Raw genomic sequence first — 18,671 nt, 5'->3', positions numbered from 1 at the left:
CTACAACAGTTAGTTTATGCATGTATTGCCAACAGGAGCAGCATACAGATCTCTCTGATAATTAAGAAAAACAATAGTCAATTTTTCTATAGAGCATGTTGTTTAGAAGGTTTGTTTTCTTTTCCACCATTGTCAACATCGATTGTACCTGTTGTAACATCAAATGTCCTGTTGAAATTTTAAACTTTCCAGCAATATGTGTGCAAAAGCTGCAATTTTTTGTCAGCTCAAAACCACCAATTTGGTGGTTGACGGTGTTGACATGATCGCATTGCAATAGCTCTGGTCATAAGTTTTCATATTTTGGTAGGAACTCCGGGACGTCTTTTAGATCATTTATCAAATACAACAGGCTTCAATCTAAGGGCATTGAAGTATTTGGTGTTAGAGGAAGCATACAGGTATTTATCCCAAACGGGATATTTTACAGATTTTGCAGAAAACTATTTCAACCAAAATTTCTCCATAAAGTTATCATTCAATTTACAGAAGATTGCCATGTAAAATAGAATAATAGAATGCATGCAATTCAATCATACAATGAGCAGAAATAATCTCAGCGTTTATTATAGTTTAGTTTATTATAATATATAAATTAGGGTTTTACATGCTGAAATAACAGAATAGTTGATATACCTGAAATAGAACTGGCATCAAGGACCTGCTCCATTGTTGCACGAGCCCTCTACAAAAACTGAACTGAACTGCCAGTGCTAAGCTCTCATGTGAATTCTAGATGAATTCACCAAGGGGAGATGGGTACTCGCCCAATCTCAGAAGTAGAGGATGGGTTCCCAACCTCTCACACAATAACAAAAATATCAAATCCAAAATTGTCCTCTAATGGCCTCCTCCTCCTCTTTTTATAACAAAAATATCAAATCCAAAATGTCCTCTAATGGCCTCCTCCTCTTTTTATAGATCTAAAGTACCCCTCTAGAACCTCCCATTTTATGATTATTTTAATTATTGAGCACTTTTCCCTCTTTATTTCAATTAAAATATTTTTTTAATGTGGGAAAAGTGTAAATTGGTCACCACACCTCCTCGGGTCATTGAAAATCACTTCTAACCATTCCATCATGTAGAGCTTTTCCTTTCGGTTCCAACAAGCTATTACGCTAGGGTGTTCTGTCAAGTTTTCCTCTCGGAATGCTACCTTAAGCGTAATTAACTGAGTTAGGCCCAATGATACCCCTGTTTTTTGAAAGTTGTCGAAATGCGACAGAACGAAAGACAAATTGTGCAGATGATGAAATACATCAAGTGAATGTCATCGGATCCCATGGAAACTCCTCAAAACCCCATCAAACATCTCCAAAAGCCCCTCGACCCGCTAATGAATTAAACCTGCACATGTGACCTATCTACCTCCAACCCTAAAAGTCCATCCTAACCATACCATGAGGAACACCAAAAAAAAGAAAATTATAAATCCTCTTGCCCCAAGATTTCTTGCCCTCAAGCAATCCAAACTTGCGGACCAATTTGGTGGCCCAACGCAACTGAGACCCAATGCCCAAATCCCATATGAACCACTAGGTGATGCTCTACCTCTGTGTCAACCCACCATGAATGGACCCCTCAATGCCTAGATCTCACACCATCCCCTGACTGAACCTGACATCAACCAATCCTCCTAGACCCTAATGCCACCAAGAACAAGTATCAATGCTCCATGGCTCATGTTGTGCTATAACTCCAACCATGAGTGTTGCTCCATCACAGGTGAATCTCTCGAAAGTGTTGATAGCATGATGGTTACCAATCAGTTTGATTGGGAGAGATTGGTCATCCTTGATCTACTGGATCGAGTGTTGAGGCTTTGTGAGTGAAGCATTGCCTGGGAGGACATCTAGCCAACACTTTGTGTTAATGTCTAGGTCCCGAAGTTGAAAAGGTGGTGTTGATTATAGAGCTCTGTTTTTGGATACACATCTAGATTTTTGGGTTGGTGGTTAGCAAGTAAGCTTGATGGTACCTAGAGGGGCTAAAAGCTTGAGTCCACCTTCTTCCCACTTGTTAAAATTGGCAACTAGGGCCAAACTCCATGTGGGTCATCTTATTAATGGAAGCTGATATTTTTCTTGGATCCCTCTCATCGAGAGGTGTAGGATTGATGTAAAGATCATCATTTCGATAAGTATTCATGGAGATATGAATTTATTTGTGTTTTGGGACAATTCGTCAAGGTCAGCCAGCAATTAAATAAACCCAACTTGTACTCAATGTTTTAGTATAAATAGAGGTGGCCTTCAAGTCATTTCAAAAGACTTGGGATCTCTTCCTCTCTACTTGTCTTTGGGTTTTAGTAGGAGGAGAGATCCTAAGGGATAACGCTATCCTAATCCAGAGGGCAGAAGTCGAAACTGTCGAGAAAAGCCAGAACTGCCGGAACTACCGGGAAAAGTCGACACTGTCGGGAATTGCCGAGAATAGCCGAAATTGCTGAAACTACCAGAACTATCGGGAATTGTCGAAACTGCCGGGAAAAGTCGGAACTGCCAAGAACTGTCGAGAACTGTCGGAACTATCAGGAATAGCCGAAATTGCAGGAACTGTCGGAACTGCCGGGAACAGCCGGGAAAGCTGACACAGATGGCAGAGGCTGGAACTGCTAGGAACTGCCGAAACTATCGGGAAAAGCCGAAACTGCTGGGAATAACCGTAATTGTCGGAACTGCCGTAACTGTCGGGAACTACCAGAACAGGCGGGGAAGCTAACACAGAGGGTAGAAGCCAGAACTGTCGGGAACAACCGAAATTGCCAGAACTGCCGAAACTGCCGGGAACAGCCAGAATTGCCGGCACTGCCAGGAACAGCTAGAACTGCCAAAACTGTCGGGAACTACCGAAACAGCCAGAGCATCTATCTTCAAATGAGAGAAGCATGCAAGGCACAACTAACTAACATTGGGACAGTTGTATGGTACTTAGCAACAAATACACCAAGCATGCAATATTACAGCTAGCATGCAAGGGACAGCTAGCATGCAATAGCAAGCATGCTAAGGACAACAAGCAAGCTAGGGACAACAAGCAAGCAAGATGCAGCCAGCACATAGGTCAGTGTGGCAACATGGTGCAGCAACGGCACATAATGCAGTACAGTGATGGGTACAGTCATGATTAATGAAGCATGATGAAATGCAGCATAGTGATGATGGGTGCAGCACAGTGAGGTGCAGCATGATGACGAAATGCAACACAACAATAGGTGAAGGAGTCACCTTGGAGAATCAGTTGAAGCAGCATGTCTTCAACTGATCTCATGTATCATCTTCTTAGAGATGATCTATGCTCTTATCTAGATAAGTCAAAGTGTTGACTTCTGTTGTAAATGTACTATCTCTCTTTCTCTCTACTGAACGATTGAAGAACATATACGAAGAATTGATCAAGGGTTTCTTCACATTGGGGTTTGTCCCTGGCTAGCGCCACATCTTGTGTCCTCTTGTCTTGGCTTGTCTTCTGCGATTTATGTTTATGTTATATCTGCAGTTTACTTTAATGCTGATGTGATTGCTAATCTAGAAAAGATATTGAGCTAACAGTGAAAATTGAGATAAATTGCTCTAAGCATAGAACATACCTAAAATTAACACCACTTGGATAGATTTCCCTGGTTAGGAATCTAGTCAATGGCATTGTGGTGCCTAAATTGTTGAGAGACCAATGGATAAATTGCCCGGGTGAGGAATCTAGTCCATGGCATTGCAGTGCCTAAAAGTTCTTCATGGTTCATATAGTTGAGATCTTCCTTGTACTTTTGTATGATGAATACCTCCCTAGTTAAAAGGGAGTGTTGGAAAATGTAACTAGGTTCGATCTTCATTTAATGTATTTGAGTCATTTGTAATGTACTTATCAAAATAATAAAGAAAAGATTTTTTAGTATTATTATTGTGGCTTATTAAAGCAGGGGTTTCATGCTGGGTCACCATGTATTACGTCAAAGTCCCCATTGAGGAATTTTAGGATTTATTCTGAGTTAATAGAGTCATTGTACTTTTAAAGAGACCCTTTTTGGGTTTTTGAATCATATAAAAAGGTTACATATTGAGTCAAATATAATTTATATATCCTCCACACCAACTCGGCCTAGAAGTATCAAGTCGACCTAAGGACACTAATTCGACCTCACATGAAGCCTATAAATACAAGAAAGTTGAATTCATTTGGAGCAACTTATCTCAAACAAGTTCTATATCTCTAAGGAAGCTAGCAAGTGCGAAGTCTAAACTCAGGAAGCAAAGGAAGTGCGAGTTGGGTGGAGTCTAAGGAGAAGAAGAAAAACGAAATTTTGGTGCCTCTCTCTCTCTGTTTCGTGCCCTAAATTGGGAGATCAAAGTCTTCTGAGTTTCACTGATGTCGAAAGTTGCTGCCTAGTCAAAGTTGTTGGAAAGGAGGTCGAAAATATGAGACGTTGACTTGGCGTGGACGGAAGATTTGCTCTTTGTCTAGGGTGAAGAGTCTCAAAAAATACTATTGAAAGGAAGAATTTTCTTGACTGGGTTTTCCACTCAACAGTGGTTTTTCCCTGGCAAAGTACCTACATCTAGTGTCCATTGTTTTATGTGTTATTGCTTTGGTAATTGCTTGATGAACTAAAAGAAAGAAGATATAAAAAATCGTAATAAAAAATCAAAAAGATCACGAGTAATTATCAAGAATAAGAAAATTTTTCTGCCTTTCTGATTTAGGAAGAAGAATGATCTGACAAAGGACAGTCATTCTTCTTGGGTCAAGATGTTGACCAGAAGAATGGTCCTAAAGGCCCAAAATTACTCGGTTGAGTAGGTTCCTTTCAGCATCAAGCTTACACTCTCCAGATAGGTTGAGTGAGCACATCTAGCATTGTTAATTTTTAGGGCTAGATTGTTCTTTGTTGTAGACATTTGCAATTTAATACTTTTTCATTATTTTCACATTACATTCACCTCAAGACATCATTTCATCATTAGCAATTGTGTAGAGAGAACAATAATATCAACAATGAAGTGGAATAGTAAGGAACAATAGAAGAAAAACATGCACAAGAGAGACACCAAGATTTAGATCAGAGACCAGGGAAAAACCCCAAAAGAGGGAAAATCCAACCAGATTCTTTTTTTGTTAGATATTCATCAATGTTCAATTGAGATATAAAGCAATGTGGAAAAATTCGAAGTCAGGATTAATTCGGCAAGGGTCCAAAAGTTGAAAAACTCGGCAAAGTCGAGATTTTTTCGAAAAAGTCGGCAAAATTAAAAAAACACAAAATTATTCATTTTTTTTAATTTTTTTTAACATCTAGAGTATCCACAACATCAAATAAATGCATTTCCACATAAACATGTAAATAAAGCTAATATATAATATGTATATGAAGTCTAGTGCTACATCACATATCAAAATAGTGAATCAACTCCTGAATTTTGAGTCCTGTCTGAGTCTTAACTCTCAAGAGTCAAAATATCAACAAAAAATATAATAAATGTACATCATGAGTCAATCTAAAAGTCATCAAGTAATCACTAATCAGTCACTGAGATCCTCTTCCCCTTTTACGGGAATAGGGAATGGCTTTGCCTTTTCCTCTAGAGGAAGAAGACCTTGCCCCTGGGGATACAAAATGAAATGGACTCAATCGTCCTCTAGAAGCCAATCGAAGAGGTGGCCTTTGTGTTATGCTGCTGTTGCTGCCCATCCTAGATGGTGTCACCTCCTCCTCAACATCCTCATCCAGCTCTGCTACTGCCTCTTGACCCTGATGTTGCTCCGCCTCCTCCTCCTCTATCTCTGGCTCTCCCTCCTCTGCAACTGCTACATCCTCTAGATCCACACCTAACCAATCCGGGATCGAGTCCAAGATCGGTCTCTCAGTCTCGACTCTCCATGAAGCGGTGGTATCAATATTGTCCAATGAGATGGCTTCCACATCAGTAGGTTTCTGAAGCTGTCTCACCCACAATCGAAGATTGTAGTGGATGTAGACCACGTCATTGAGGCGTTGGGACTCCAATCTGTATTAGGGTCATAGATTGTAAATCGGTACTTAGAAAATTTAAATATTAAAATTAATCAAACGAATTCAATAAATTTAATTTGAAATCTTTTTAGTTTTTACCTGTTGCGCTTTTTGGAGTGTATTTTGTCAAATACAATCCAGTTGCGCTCACACCCAGAGGAACTGCATGTTTGGTTGAGCACTCGAATGGCAAGCTTTTGGAGATGGGGTACTCTGGCACCATAGCTTGTCCACCAAGCATCTACAAGTTAAAAGAAAAATGAGAAACATAAAAAAAACATTGAAATTCTAAACTTGAAAGTTTGAAACAAACTGAAGCTTACCTGGCATTTTGGTCGTCCTATTCTTAATAGCCATGTTAAAACCAAATGTGCCACCTCCCATCCTATAGACCTCCATTTCTTTAGAAATATCCTCACGTTCTTGCTCAAATGACACCATCCTCTCGACACAAGTGAAGAATCCATCCATCACCTCGGCATCAAATCTGAAACCACAAGCATAAGAAAATGCAGGGTTGAGGTAGACACCTGCAGCATGAATGGGGCGATGGAGGGTATTGTTCCATCGTTGATCAATCACTCCCCATATGACCTGTTGTTTCTCTAACCCCTCGTCTCCCTTCTCTACATAATAAGCACGGATGGCTTCTTTGGCCCTATCCATGGCCTCATACAAGTAGCCCATTGCGGGCTTGTCTCCATCAACCAACCGAAGAACCTTTACCAAAGGTTCTGAAATGGCACACACCTCCTCCACTCCTGCCCAAAAGCTCTGATCATATGAAACTAGTCTACATATGCCCTCTCCATCCAGTTTGCAGCTAATAGATAAAGAACGCCAATCCGCTGAGAGAAACATGCTCTTCACCTCCCACATAGAATTCAACAGAGACCGAAGAGATATGAAAGTAGTGGCAAATCATGTAATGGCAGGCCGCACCAACTTTTTGTTGTTCGTGAATTTTCTCATCAAGTTAAGCACAGATGAATGATTATATATAAATTTTGTTATGCTCTTGGATGATTCAACAATATCCCTCACAGTAGGAATCTTACCTATATCCTCCAACATCAAGTCAATGCAATGAGCAGCACAAGGTGTCCAAAACAAGTTAGGATACCTCTCCATAAGCATCTTGCCAGCTGCAACATAATTTGCAGTGTTGTCCGTTATGACTTGGACAACATTGCTTGGGCCTACTCCGTGAATGAAGAGGTCCAACAACTCACATAATGTGCGTGCATCTTTAATGTGTGCAGATGCATCAACAGATTTCATAAACATTGTCCCCTTGGGACAACTAACCAAGAAGTTAAGAAGGGTCCTACCCTTCTGGCCAGTCCAACCATCTGACATGACTGTGCATCTAGTGTGCTCCCGTGATGCCCTAAACTCTGCCAATCTAGCAGTGCACTCAGTCTTTTCATCTTGAAGAAGAGGCCCTCTCAATTCTACAAAGGTGGGGGCTTTGTACCCCGGGCCAACGACAGCAACAACATCAAACATAGGTTGGTAGAATGGGTTTGTCTTAGCAATGTTGAAAGGAACATCACTCCATAGAAGACACCTACTGACCAACCAATCAGCTTCTGCCTTTTCCTTTTTTTTCATTGATGATTTGATCCCAAGTTGTGAACCAGTTGTTGTTCTAGGAACAAAAAATGATGAGATAGAAGGATGAGTACCCATGGGTGAGGAAGGTGATGCTGTTGTAGAAGCACTGCCACTCTCAATTCCCCCCACTCTTGAGCCCACTACAAGTTGTTTTGTTATTGCTGCCCTGGTGTCTTTTCCGTCCTCTTTATCCATCAATGATTGAATGGCCCGTAGAATGATTTCTGGAGTTGTGTTTTTGCAAAGTTCAACATTTTGCCCTGGAATTTGCCCCAAATGGAATTTTAATCTGTTGATGCCTCCTGACATATGCTTGCCACACAACTTGCAAGTCAAATACATTCTACTGACCCCCCCAGTTTCGGGTGTAGCATCAAGCTCACCAAACTCCCACATAGAATCCAAAATCCTCGGCATTTTGTTTTAAACTTTGAGCTTGAATTTAAAGTTTAAACCTGGGCACAAAAAAAATTGAAACAAATTCAAATCAGCAAAATATAATTATTAATTTGTATTGCACTCAGAATTTAGAAACAAATTAGTAAATTTAAAATTTAAAATTTAAATTACAAATTTATAGTAATTTTAATTTTAAATTTTTAGACCCACCGAACAGTGAACACTTAAGCCATATATATTTATTATTATATGTTAACACTGTGGGCTCAATTTCTGAGCTAGCATTCTTCAAGTGGCACTGATATCCTTCACCAAAAGGGGACTGATATGCTAGAGTCTGCATTGTTGAGTTAACACCAGGTTCCTAATAACTTCTGTGTACTGTAACTCTTGTTATCAAGCTGAATGAAGGACTGTGTGTTTTCATTATTTGACTGATATAAATAACTTAACAACTATATTGTTTTGGGCCTTCCACTGATTGTCCATTGTTGACGTAGTCAATTTATGCAGTGTGCATCGTTCATTGATATGTCTTGACTCTCGAGTGACAACGTTGATTGTGCTTTGAAAGAGACAAATTACTTATGCAGTGGAGAGTTGATTAGGGACATTTAAAGTCAAAAGGATAGTGATATCTCTATAATAGATTTATTAAACAAGGCCCTCAATGGGTTGATTTTGTCAAGGTTGATATCTTTGAAGTTTGATCATATTTGATCTAGTCCCAGAACTGAGAAAAGTTCTATAACGAATTTGGTATCATTGTAATATTGTTAACAGTTATACACAATACATATTGATATAACAAATTTGGAATTTGGATAATGGCTTTCCGCTGCCCGCAATGCGCATAGCCATATGTATTATGTAATATTAATTTACTAAATATATATTATATATTAACGGTTAACCATAATGATATTACATAATATGTAACTTTTAACAACCTATAGGTAATAGATTTCTAAATCTGAAGACTGGTCACTGAAGTTCAGACGCATACCTTGAGGCTTGCAGTTGCGGGCTCCTCTTGAGTCTTAAAGCAATGGCAACGTTGCAAATGCAAACTAAAAACTTGAAACCCTCGATTCTCCACAGCACGGAACAAGCCAAAACAGACAGTGAAAAATTAAAATGAACCGAAATGAACGATTTCCGGCATTTTATCCACGCGGTCATAATGCAAGCCAATTTTTTCAATCGACTCCCGATTAAATCGGGATTAATTCGATAATATCGCGATTTTTTCGTTTATGAAAAAATCGCCAAAAAATCGGCCGATATAATCGTTTAGCCCAAAAAATCGTATTTTTAGGAATAAATCCCGATTTTTTCGGGACCTTTTCCACACTATTATAAATTACAATAAGAATAAGATGCATCGATCAAATCAGGCCTGCTACGGCCAACCCAACTCGGTTCACAACTTTGTTTGTCAATTGAACGAAACAAGTCCACGAGAACTGCTATCATAAAAATAGAAGCATAGTCATTGTTGTTACTCTTGCTGCCTACACCTACCTACAAGTTAGTGAGAAAAGCCTTCAACCCCACAAGGTGTGGTTGGTGGTAGGGAACTCAGAGAAGAGGTTGTCACACTGTTCTCGTCTCTCTCCATCTAAGCTATCTCATAGGTTAGCTAAGGGGGGTGGTCCCTAATGAAAAGTCAAGTTAAAAGTGATACGAGGTTCTAGGAGAGTGTTATAGTTAAAATCGATTACTTTTAATGATCTACGAGCAAAATATGATATGAGCAATAATAATGAAAATCATTAACATGAAGAAACCATAAAACCAGTGCTCATAAAGAATTTGATCAACAAAATAAAAGATACATATGCTCAAAGTAAAAATGGAATGCTTCCAAATAATGAAAGCAAAGTAACCCTGAAATGAAAAGAAAAAATGTTAGCACAAGATATTTGTAAGATATAAAATCAATTCATGAATCAAAATATATCTTATCAAAACTCAACAATTAGAAAATTTTTCTTTAAAAATTAAAATAGGAGATGTTAAATGTTAAATCAAGATGTCAATATGGAATTAGACTTAAACATGAAATGAAAGCACTTATTAGCAATTTGAAGAAATCACAATACTTGTTTTGAAATGTTTCTTGAAAATAAACTTTGCAAAATAACAACTCAAAACATCAAGAGACAAGTAAAGTAAATGTGATGGAAAGTGCCCTTGGTTAATTTTATTATTTATCTCTAGAACAATATTGCAAATGAACTATTCAATCCTCAGACCTCACCCTCGCCCAAAGATTAGAGTCTCACAATGAGGAGTCCATAGAAGAGTAGAGGGTCCCTAAAATATCTACTTCAACCAACTTATGTTGAAAGTAAAATTTTAGTGAGACTTGGGGCCTTCCTATACTAAAATGTCTAGATGAAGTGCAAATTGTCTTAATTCCCCAATTAAAATAATGTTACATACAAATGCTTTAAAGAGAAATAAGATAATTGCAAAACTTGAGAGACTAAAATGTAAATGAACCCACACGTGATTGCACCATTAAATGGAAAATAGGTAAGTAAAATGGAATAGATTGCTTTAAGCTACAATTGTTTCAAATAAATGATAATGCTCCAATAGTTTCCATGACATATAGCATATATTGACCAAGTAGTGAAGCATGTACTTGAAGAAATTATGAAACAATTAAAACTTGCCAAAACATGAAGTGTTTACACATGAGATAAGACTTGCTCAAGTTTACATGTTTGAAGCTTATGCATGTGAGAATTTAAATACAAGATTAGCAAAAATTGCATGTGGAATGAAATGTGTTAATTTTAAACATGCACAAAATGAAATAAAGTGCTAAAAAGCCAAGAGTCCACCCACAAAAATCCCTCCTCTAAGTGAGGAAGGGAGATGCTATGTGAAAAATCTCAAACTCCCTCAAACAAAATTTGTATCTTTTATTAGCGCTTGAAATGGGTAAAAATGTCTCTAAGAGGGTTTCCCACAATATGAGAGAGATCCTTACAAAGATTGGAATTTAACAAAGCTAGACTCTCTCCCAAAAAATATAACAAGTATGAAGATAGAAAAACTCTCCGAAAGAGATTTACAAAGCTCCAAAAGCCCACGGCCTAGATGAGTTTGCAACTCTCCCTCAAATGCTTATGTCTCTAGAAATCAATCCTTAAATAGCATGAGGGGGTCATGCATACACACGAGTGTGTAGTTTCCCAATGCTTCTTTATCTGGAAATATGGATGCAAGTACAAAGAAGTAATACTTGTGGCTCGTGGGCTGCTACAGTGCACAGATCCTCTCTATGTGCTCTACCTCCTATCTCTCTTGGTTATCTTTGCTCAGCTATGGAACAAAATGCTCTCAAAAGAATGGAATGTCTCTTCCTCCTAGTGGCCCAGTTATAACACAACCCGATAGCCTACTAGTGGTTAAATTTGACTACATCAACTCTTAACTAGAGTTACAAAATAAACTCTTCTAGAGCTTTTTACATCACAAGCACGTGCTTAGCCCCTTTTCCATGAAAAATGGGGGCTGACGCGACATCCTCCTAAACTATAGGTGTGAAAACAAGAAGGTCAACTTCTGAGTGGCATAACTTTTGCATACAAACTCTGATTGACACGCTTCTTGTGTCATTGAAAAGGTCTTCGCGTGTAGAATAGCACTAAGAGGTGTTGCTCTATTGAGGCAAAGTTTTACCCCCAAAAAACGTTCTTTGATGCCTCAAAACACTCCCGAAAGGTTTATCACCTCGTTTCGCCAAACTGGGTCCTGCCAATAAAAATCGTCCTGTGAGCCGATTCCTCCACGTTTTCCACTCTAAATGCATCGAGATGGATGACATAATATAATGATCCAATTCGGATCACACCTCCCCATTTTGGGAGGTTTTTGGTCCCCAAAAGCTTTTACTGAATGAGGTGAAGAAATTTTCCTCCACCTTCTCTCTGGTATACCATTTAGCTTTGCTTGGAAGTTGTCCCTTCAACCTAATCTGCTAAAGGTCATGTTGCCCGTCTTGTAGTTGTGGACCTCTTCTACAAAATTGTATCTTCGGTCAACTCTGCCTAAGCATCTAGTCCCAAATCCTCCACAAAAGGTAGGACATGATCCTCTTCCTAATCTTGCATGGAAGGCTCATAGAGTTTCAAATTCTCTACATTCACAACTAAATAAATGTGCATATATGGTGGTAGACTGAGTCGATAGACATTATCACCCACCTTTTCCAGTATCTCAAGGGGACCATACCTTAGGGCCTTGATTTTCTTGCGAGGCCCCTGCAGCCTCTCCTTGTTCAATTGTAGCCATACTGTCTCCCACCTTGAATAATTTCTCTATTCTGTGTTGATCATGCATAGCCTTATACTTCTCCGACGACTTCTACAATGTTTCATGTACTTGTAAATGGATTTTCCTGATCTTCTCTATAAACTTTTCAACCCTCAAAGCATCACATGTAAGATCTTCCCTCACTCCTGTTGCCCATATGCAATATCCAAAGGTGAAGGTTGCAAATATTCAAAATAAGACTTAAATGTGGACTTTCCTATAGAAGTGTGGACCGCTTTGTTATAAGAATGCTATATATATATACCAAGCTTTCATCCCAGGTCTTCGGATGCTTCCAGTTGTATACCCTCAAAAGTTGCACCAAAGTCTCGTTCACTATTTACGTCTGCCATCTGTCTGTGGATGGAATGTTGTAGATCTATTCAACTTTGTGTCCATCTTCTCCCACAATGTAGTACAAAATGCACTGAGTAATCTTGTGTCCTTGTCTGAAATAATGCTCCTTAGTATCCCAAAGTGCACACAGACCTATTCAAAGAATAAGTTTGTTGCTTCTTGTCCGTTGATGGTCTTTTTACAGGGCATAAGATAACACATCTTGCTGAACCTGTCAACTACCATGAACAAGTAGTCATGTCCCTTCTTGGTTGTCGGTAAACCTCCCACAAAGTCCATGGAAAGGCTTTCCCAAGGACGAGTAGGTACAGGTAAGGGATGATACAAACCCTGTTTCCTATTGATAGCCTTGGTTGTACAACAAAGCATGCATCCTCTTATGAACCTAGCTACCTGCTCTTGCATCTTGGGCCAATACACATACCTCTACAAGTTAGCCACGGTCTTCCCTACACCAAAGTGCCCTGCAACCTTGGTGGTGTGAGCCTCTCTAATCAACTGCGAACGTTCACCTTTAGGAACACATAGCTTATCCAGCCAATAGAGTAACCCATCTTAGAGATGGTAGTCAACGGTGTTGCCGCCATCGTGCACATGACTCTGACTCTGCAACTATCAATATACCTCCTTCAAGTCCTCATCTTCTGAATATGCCTCTCTGTATGCATCATGGGTGAATGGCTCCATATGCATAAGAGTCCCCAAAGCTATAATCTTTGATGTGGGTGGCCTTGAAAGCATATCGTCCAACTTGTTTGTGTTACTCTTCTTATACTCGATCACCAAATGAAACTGTTGTAAAAACCCCATCCACTTGTAATGCCTGGACTGTTGTAGCTTACTCTGGGCCTACAAGTACCATAATGGCGGGTGATCTATGTGGATTATTGTCTCCTTTCCCATCAGATAGTGATTCCACTTATTCATAGCTTGCACCATGTCATAGAGCTCTTTATCGTAGGTAGGGTAGTTAAGAACTGCCCCATGAAAAACTTCAGAATGGTAGCAAACAAACCTTCCTCCTTGCATCAAGACAGCTCCCATCGCATACCCACTCGCATCTATCTCCACTTCAAAGGGTCACTGCAAGTTTGGTAATGGAAGAACTGGTTCTTGGTTGATCTTCTTTAGCTCCTCGAAAGCCTTCTACTAAACTTTTCCCCACTGGAAACTTTTGCCACTTGTTGTTATGGCGTGGAACGTGTTGAATTTATAAGTCTACCAGTTAGAAACACTCCATGCACTTTTACTGATTTATTCCTACCTACTTGTTATGTTACTTAACAAGTTATTTACAATGTAAATACTAAAAATAAACACTAGTGCATGCTCAACATATTACAGATCATCAACTGAAGGAAACAGAAACAAGCACACAAAATGACACTGTTATTTTTGGACTAATGTCCCCAGAAAAACTCAATGCAGAAAAACCGGTGCAACTATCTAAGGGTTTTCTTATTAAGCAGTTTCAGAGTACAATCTGGGTGCCAAATCCGACTTACCCAACAGAGAATGCCCTTGGCAGTAGTACCTCTCAGTCTGAGACAAATGTCCTAATTGAAACCCCGGATAAACCCTCCAGCAATTCCTCAGCTCCAATTTGCCCCAGAAACCCCAGCGTCTGCCTTTCTAGACTGTGTCAGCCTCTCTGCCTAGCGTTGGCCCTGCATCACCCTGAATGGGCCTGCGTCAGCTTCAGGAGGCCCTGCCTCAACTTTTTGGCCCTTTGCGTCAGCAACACTATCCTCTCTGAAGCACTGCGCAGCTCCTGGTTGCCTTTGCGTGGCCCTGCGTGAGCCCTGGCTGCTACTGCATCACTCTCTCTGGCTCCTGCGTTGATCTCCCGACACTATCTCTGCCCCTCTATCTCTCTGTACTCACTACCCCTCAGCTGCAACTTCGATCACTGATTCTATCTCTCTTAGCAAACCCCACTCTAGAGAATAGAATCATTGATCATCTGATGTGCTCTCCAAGTGACCCTCAAGCCCCCTCTTTTACTTTTCTCATTGACATATCAACAACCGAAATTAAGTCCCTAATCGATGGCTAAGATTAGATTTGGCTTGATCGATGTCTTTTGGACCATTCTAGCACAATTTTATATTAATCCACATTAATATTTTAATTTCCCTAAGTTTAGACTTAGGGACTCCATTAAAAATATTAATTATTTTAATATCTCCTAAACTATTTAGAATCTGCCCAAACCCTTTCTAGGTATTGGAGATCTCATGCGCCCCAACCTCTCCACCAAATTTTGTGGCTAGAGCACATCCGATGCTACCACAAATCAACAGAGCGGTGTTGCTACTGCTGAAAATGAAGCTATGAATTTCCTCAGGTACTGTGTTGCCCCAATGAAACTCTTGACCTCAGAAACGTTAGTAGGCACCGGCCATTTCATGATGGCCTCCATCTTCGAAGGATCTATCTTCACCTATCCTCCACTAATCACATGCCCCAGATACACCAAGGACCGTTGCGCAAACTCGCACTTCTTGAGATTTGCTAGCAACTGGTGCTTCTTCAATGTTTCCAGCACCTGTGTCAAATGTGAAATGTGCTCCTCCCAAGTAGCACTATATACTAGTATATCATCCAGATAGACAATAGCAAATGAATCTATAACAGGGCGCAGTATATCATTCATTAATCTCATAAACATAGTTGGTGCATTACATAGGCCAAATGGCATAACTAACCACTCATACAAACCTTGCCTGGTTTTTAAGGCGGTCTTCCATGTATCTTCTGCTTTGACTCGAACCTGGTGATATCCAGACATCAAGTCCAACTTGGTGAAATACTTTTCTTGCTGCAACTAATCTAGCAAATCGTATATCCTAGGCAGGGGGTATCTGTTCTTGAGCGTGATTTTATTCAACGCCTTGTAATCTGTACACATCCACCAAGTCCCATCCTTCTTTGGCACAATGATGATAGGTGATCCACATGGTGATATACGCGGTCAAATGACACCCTGTTCTAGCAGTTGTTGTGATTATTTCTTCAACTCACATGGTTCTATAACAGGTTGCCTGTACAACCGAATATCCGGCAATAGTTGGATCTCGTGCTCCAATTATCTCTTAAGTGGTAACCCTTTAGGCTCTCGGAACACATCCTTGTATGTCTGTAATAACTCCAATTGTTGTTTTTGTTTCTTAGTATACCCCTCCAGGGATGCATTTCCTCTTATCAAACTAACTTTCTCTTAACAACAATAAAACATACTTCTTGCTAGAATTGATCAATTTCTTGGCTTGGTTGGCACTTACCAGTGAAATTTTCGACTTGCCTTTGTGCGCATTGATGATGAACGATTTTCCATCCCTGATGAGTCGGTACTAGTTAGCTCTCCTCATGAATATTGCATCATGCATGTACATGTATGGACTCTCAAACACAACTCCACATACATCAAGGGGAACAACATCCAAATCTACTTCATCAATAAAATCAACACTGAAAGCAAATCTCATTTTCAATTGTTTTGTTACCTTCAGCTCTGCGTCCTTATTTACCCATCCCAGTGAATATGGGTTTGGATGATCACGAACTTCCAACCCCAACTTCTTGACCAGCTTTGCTGCAATGAGATTAGCCTGCGATCCTGAGTCAAACAGAGCATCAATATTTGTCTTTTTGACCTATATCTTTATATGGAAGAGTTTGGTTATTTCCTTCTCTTCATGTTGCTGAAGGCTACTTAGATTCACCTCCTTTTGCATTGATGTATAGACGATCTTCTCATCCACGTCCGAGTTGCTTTCAACTTGGTTGCTCGAATCAGAGGCCATGAGATTCTTCTTCTTATTATCTTTCTTCTTGTTCTTCTAGTCTAGCTCTGATACAACTTCCAACACTTCTCCTCTGTATGGCCATCAATGTTGCAGTGGTTGCCAGGATATTTGCACTGGTGTGTTGTGGTTGTTGTCTTTTTATCTTTTCCCCTTTTTTGCTTCATCTTCCCCTCCTTTGAAGCTTCATGTTGCTCCTTCTACTTCGATCCACTTGATTGTGCTCTTTTCAAGCCTATGTTCTCTAGGTACTATGCCTGTACACAAGTTTTGTCCATCGATTTGGGATTGAACAACATCACTTGCTCATACAGATGGCGGTGTAGACCCCCCAAATACTTGAGGAGTACATCTGGGTTCTTTGGAGAGATACCCAACATTATAGCCATCTTTCTTAATTCTGTGGTGTACTCCTACACACTTTGGCCCGGCTTTTGCCTGAAGTAATGCCACTGGATCCACTGGTCCTCCACGTACCCAATGGGATAAAACTGTGACTTAATGAGGGTTTTGAAATCCTTCCACTTAGTCACTGGAGGTTTTACCTCCAACCTCAGGGTTTCCGTGTGGCTCTCCCACTAAGTCAGTGCATGCCCCAGTAATTTTAGCCGCATGAATGAGATATTTTTCCCTTCCTCGATCTAATGAACGTTGAAATAAACTTCCAGTTACTACAACCACTAGTTCAGCTTCAGAGCATCGATCTCACTATGGTACGGCTTGATATCAACTTTTGCTTCCATTTTAAACAGGGATTGATTCACGGCACTCGAACTAGGTTGATATTTTCCAGGTTCTTTCTTCGGCTGGTTCTCTGTGTCTTCCCAATCTCCCGACCCCACTTTTGATTTGTCCTCTGCATTCGAACCCCCGTCTTCTCCAAATATCCCCAACGTATTGCTTATGGACGCCATGAGGAGTTTATATCTGTTACTTGTTGTTCAAGCGGCAAAAACCTCACCTCTGTAGGATCACAAGGTTCGTTTACAGATTCGTCAGCCATGATTAAGGTTTTACGATTTTCGACCCCGTCGACCTAGATCCCCTGCAAATGTCCACAAAGACCCAAAGAAACCATCTCTGATACCAAATGATCCGTAAACTGTCGTGGATATTCCACTGGACAGTTCGTCACAACAGATCTAATAATATTATATTAAAACTCTAAAAATTCTACACTATTACAGTTTATTAAACTTTAAGATCTGTGGATTTAACTGTAATTAGTTCATACATGTAGATGGAAATTATGCAGAAAAGTAGAGAACGACAAAATAAGCACACACACACACAAGACACTCTATGGAAACTCTTTCGGGAGAAAACCCAGCTAGAAGGTGAGGTTGCTTCGCTCTCTTTCTCTATCTAAAAATATGGTTGTAGGTACAAAGAAGTAATGCCAGTGGCCCATGGGTTGCTATAGTGCACAGATCCTCTCTGTGTGCTCTACCTCCTATCTCTTCTATCTTTGCTCAGCTATGAAACAAAATGCTCTCGAAAGAATGGAATGTCTCTTCCTTCTAGTGGCTTGGTTATAACACAGCTCGATAGCCTACTAGTGGTTAAGTTTAACTACATCAACTCTTAACTAGGGTTACAAAACAGACTCCTCTAGAGTCTTTTACATCACAAACACGTGGCTAGACCCTTTTCCATGAATAATGGGGGCTGACGCGACATCCTCCCAAACTATAGGTGTGAAAACAGGAAGGTCAAATTTTGAGTGGCATAGCTTTTGCAGATGGACTTCGATTGACGCGCTTCTGACATCGTCGGAAAGGTCTCTGTGTGTAGAATAGCACGAAAATGTGTTGCACTAAATCGGCAAAGTTTTACCCCCAAAAAACGTCGTTTGATGCCTCAAAATGCTACCAGAAGGTTTCAGACCCCATTTTGCCAAACTAGGTTCTACTGGTAAAAATGGTCGCGTGAGCTGATTCCTCCACTTTTTCCACTCCAAATGCATCGAGATGGATGACAGACAATATAATGATCCAATTCGGACCATAGCCCGAGGACGAAAACACTCAGGTATATTGTTGAGTGTTGGACGAAAACCCAACTCTCTATGAGGAGACTTCATCCAAGGGTTTCATAGAGCTTGAAGGATATTGGAGTGAGGATCACTCAGGTCCTCAATTGGTGCTTCA

The 18,671-nt window shown here is 40.0% G+C and overlaps 1 protein-coding gene across 2 annotated transcripts in view; it reads right to left on the bottom strand.

Annotated features, from left to right (window-relative positions):
- Positions 1-18,671, bottom strand: part of LOC149238909 (ferrochelatase-2, chloroplastic-like) — a 385,049-nt gene that overhangs the window by 240,285 nt on the left and 126,093 nt on the right. The gene's annotated exons all lie outside the window — the stretch shown is intronic.

This window comes from Pinus tabuliformis, chromosome 8 (assembly GCF_031772625.1).
Source record: "Pinus tabuliformis cultivar Carrire ecotype Pingquan chromosome 8, CPIR1, whole genome shotgun sequence".
Taxonomy (NCBI): Eukaryota; Viridiplantae; Streptophyta; class Pinopsida; order Pinales; family Pinaceae; genus Pinus; species Pinus tabuliformis.
The sequence above is the reverse complement of the archived record's forward strand: the minus strand, read 5'-3'. Positions and strand labels throughout refer to the sequence as shown.